This window comes from Microtus ochrogaster, chromosome 7, assembly GCF_000317375.1.
Source record: "Microtus ochrogaster isolate Prairie Vole_2 chromosome 7, MicOch1.0, whole genome shotgun sequence".
NCBI classification, from domain to species: domain Eukaryota; kingdom Metazoa; phylum Chordata; class Mammalia; order Rodentia; family Cricetidae; genus Microtus; species Microtus ochrogaster.
In genome coordinates, this window is record NC_022014.1 from 71,723,844 (window position 1) to 71,727,869 (window position 4,026).

The 4,026-nt window shown below is 49.4% G+C and overlaps 1 non-coding gene across 1 annotated transcript; it reads right to left on the reverse strand.

Annotated features, from left to right (window-relative positions):
- Window positions 1–988: 988 nt before the first annotated feature.
- On the reverse strand, window positions 989–1,060 carry Trnaq-uug. The gene has a single exon. It is a non-coding gene; the product is annotated as a tRNA-Gln (tRNA).
- Window positions 1,061–4,026: the final 2,966 nt, after the last annotated feature.

Consider the following 4,026-nt stretch of genomic DNA (forward strand, 5'->3'; position numbering starts at 1 on the left):
GTACAGTTGACAAGCAGGTTTATTCTCTGGTGGCACAAATCGTCCTTCCTCTCGCGCCTAGATATTTTTTGAGGCTGGGATGGCTCATTCAAACTGATCCATTCAGGCGTCTTAAAGAGTGCGTGAGTCGGGTCGGGAAAAGGCGTACTGAGAATTAATAGGAAAGCCAAACGAGGCTCCTTTTTGTTTCTATGGCATCCTCCCAAGGGTGGGAACTTATAGCCACCGTGCCAATCACTCTGTAGGGAGACTATAATGCGTCAGCAAGCTCCCTCGTCACTTACCCTACAGGGAAAAACATCTCGAAATCCAGGTATGAATCCAAAGAAGATAACAACCCATGCACGTATCTTCCACCCTGTTGGAGACGTACGCCTTTTCCCGCAGGTCCCATGCACACGCGCGCGCTGCTGCAGAATTCCTATCCTACGCTTGGAAAAACACCCCGTGGAGGTGAGAAACGGTCCTGACGAATTGTCTAATTGAAAAACGAACCTCGCTAGAGTCTCTGACCCCAAAAACACAAACCTCCGGGTACCACTCGCTTGTGGCCAATCAGAGGTCCCCTGGAATTATTTGCCCGCCCCCTAGCCCTTTCCGGCCATTTCATTCGCAGCTCACAAAGCAATCCCGTCGCGCGTTCTGCACAGTAGCCAATAAGAGAACAGGGGGCGGGGCCTCCTGGCTCACCGAGTAGGAGGTACCCCGCCAGGAGCGCCTCGGGAGCCTTCGGGTGCTTTCGGTTTTTCCTTCAGGGTAAAGTTCTGTTCAGTCTTCCATCAACACATTTACTTTTCCGCCTGACTAGGCGCGCGTGCGCAGTGCCACCCGGCCCAGGCTGCTCCTGAAATGTAAGCGTGTTGAACCCCGGGAGGGAAGCTGGGCTGCCGCCCTGCAGGTCAGTGCGTCCCCCGTCCAGCCTCGAGCAGGTCGCTATTTCCTGCAGGCCCCAAAACAGGGATTCTAAGGCCAAAAATGATATGCAGTGAGGTCCCACCGAGATTTGAACTCGGATCGCTGGATTCAAAGTCCAGAGTGCTAACCATTACACCATGGGACCCGCTGGCGGCTTTAGGCGCCCGGCAGTCTTCTCAAGCCACATGACGTTGGGCAACCTTTCCTAAGCTTCGCTACAGTTGATTTGGGCCCCTGGCCCAAGGCCACCATGGCGGGCCGACGCGGAACCACCGAGATTCCCGTGTCCCTGCGAGTTCCAAACGTTCCTGGGCCCCGAGGCGTCACTGCTTCCGGTGCTCCTCTAGAGTCCCGGCCCTCGCCCGCAAGTCCTGGGGGCGGCGAGTTGTCGGGTCGGAGCGAGTCTGGAGAAAGCAGGCGCCGGGACTCCGGGCAGGAGGCTCGGCTCACGCAGCCTGCGTTGTTTAATGTGTTTCTATTAGGAGGCGGTGTGGCGAGGACGCTTTGGCCCAGCGGGTAAGGACGCGGACCTGCACGTGGTGGCACGGCCGTTCAAACCCCGGACGCACCTGGGAGGCTGAACCGGGGCTACCGGAGGGGACCCCAAGCTCGGTGCGCGGCTAGTCAGCATCTGTAGGGTTGCCGGGGCGCTTCCAGCCCTGCACTTCCGCGTGCGCTTCTAAAGCCCGGGCTGCCGAACCTTCTAGCATTTGGATCCTTCGAAAGACCTCCAGTCGGCTCTTTAACAACAGACACCCCCCAAAAAAGACACTTCTCCGAGCTGTCTCGCGTTTCACTGACTCGCAATGTGTTTCTGCAGGTCAGTCGAGCAGTAGTTTACGCGTAATTTGACTCAGCAATTTCACCATCCGGACGTTATCCTACCGGGCATCCATCAGTACCAGGAGGCGCGTTCAAGGAGATTCTTGACTATATATTGCTTATTATAATACAGTGAGAATTGACAAAATAAACAATGGAGATTTCATAAGTGCTCCACAAGAGTTTAAAGAAATAACTCCGTGTTCTCACTGATAAGCACTAAGGAACCAGCAATGTTAAACACACAGGGTTGTTTATCTCTTCAATGAGAGTGATGTATATAACCTATTTCCACCTAGAAGGCTGGGAATGGACGAAGTTAACAGCCTGGTCACCTTTATCATTAGTGTGTTTTTCTCAATCTATAGAAACAAGTTTTGTTTGTTTTTGTTTTTTCAAGACAGGGTTTGTCTGTGTAACAGCCCTGGTTGTCCTGGAACTCGGGCCATAGACCAGGCTGCCTCCCAAGTGCTGGGATTAAGGACCTTCACCACTACAGAAACTATCTTTATGGAAGATGTCACATGTACTTTACAAAGAGTTTCAGTGTAGTTGTGTCTTAAACTTTGTTGTGCACGCACTTTTGAGTTAATTTTGCACCTAGGATTGACTTAATTATTACCAGGAAAGTTTTCACCAAACTGTGCTGTGCTTAAACGTGCCTAAAATAAACTCCTTGGTGTCAGACTCTCAAAGTTTGAACCAGCACTGGTTACTGAGTTGTGTTAAATTGTATTACCTTCTTGCCTCCTGTGGATCATTACTCTGCTGGCCTTGATGGACACACACACACACACACTGCTAACTTGTATTGAGACAAAAGGCAAGCCAAACAAATACATAAGATGCCATCCATGTATGTGTAAACAGAAGAGTTACACACTAGTGCAATCAGGGTCCTCTAGACCAACAGCGTATATAGTGAATATGTGTATGTATACACACATATGTAAAGGGGATTTATAGAATGATTTGAGGCTTCGGTGCAGCTACTCCAACAACGGCTGGCTGTGAAATGAGTTCATTGGTGAGAAGCAATACTGTGTGGAATACCATGACGTGGATAAGGCACTGCATGGTGGTGTTGACAGAAGCATTGCATGCAGGAAAGGCAAACCCATAACCAAGTAAGTATCTGCTCTGGTACGTGTGATCCAATGTAGTCCACCTGCCACCAGGTCACTAGCTGAACTCCTGGGGAATGGTGCCATATCTGGCAGGACCTGTAGCCAGGTGAGCTTTAGTGAGCAGAAGCTTCCAGCAGAAGGTGTGGTCTGGATTAAAGGCGTGTCTTCACACATCAGGACCTGGATTAGAAGTGGATCTTCCTACTTCAGATTTAGCAAAAATCCCTCACACGTGTGTCCTCCATTTTTGGATTTCAGTTAATTTCAGATTTATTCACACTGACATCCAAGAATAGCCATCACAGGCATGTCTTACTTTCTTTTTATTTATTTTTTATGTCTTACTTTCTTTTTTTTTAATATTTATTTATTTATTATGTATACAATATTCTGTCTGTATGTATGCCTGCTGGCCAGAAGAGGGCACCAGACCCCATTACAGATGGTTGTGAGCCACCATGTGGTTGCTGGGAATTGAACTCAGGACCTTTGGTAGAGCAGGCAATGCTCTTAACCTCTGAGCCATCTCTCCAGCCCCTATGTCTTACTTTCTTAAGGAATCCAGTGTTTTGTAAGTCAGTGACAGCTGAACTGTACCCCAAGGCAAATGCACTTACTCTTCAGGCTCAGAATGTATGTGTGTGTCTGTCTGTCCATATGTCTGTCTTTAGCTTGGCCAGATGGACTTAGGATCCAGAGACAGACACACAAAGCAGAGACTTTAGAATTGGATCCAATTCTGGCAGTGTCTGTGACAGCCATCGACCTCAGTGCAGTAAGGCACCATGTTGTGTCCCCTGGCTTCCCAAGTGACATGCCGAGCAAACTGGTCTTGCTGGCTTCCTGGTTGGCTCAGTCCCCTGGCATCTTGGCCACCTTCCTGTGACTGTTTTGTCCACCCACTGTTAGTGCTGTAAGTTACCCACTATCCTGCTAAGTACCTCTTCAGTATAATGTATGATTTTCTTTACCCCTGCATGTCATCAAGAACATGGTTAGCCCAAGTCTAAAAAGTTCTGTTGGTGACAGTTTAACAGTTTGTCTCTGAGGAGTGAATGCATAAGAACTTTTCTAGCTGGGTGGTGGTGTTGCACGCCTTTAATCCTAGCACTAGGGAGGCAGAGACAGGCAGATCTCTGAATTGGAGGCCAGAGAAGCCCTG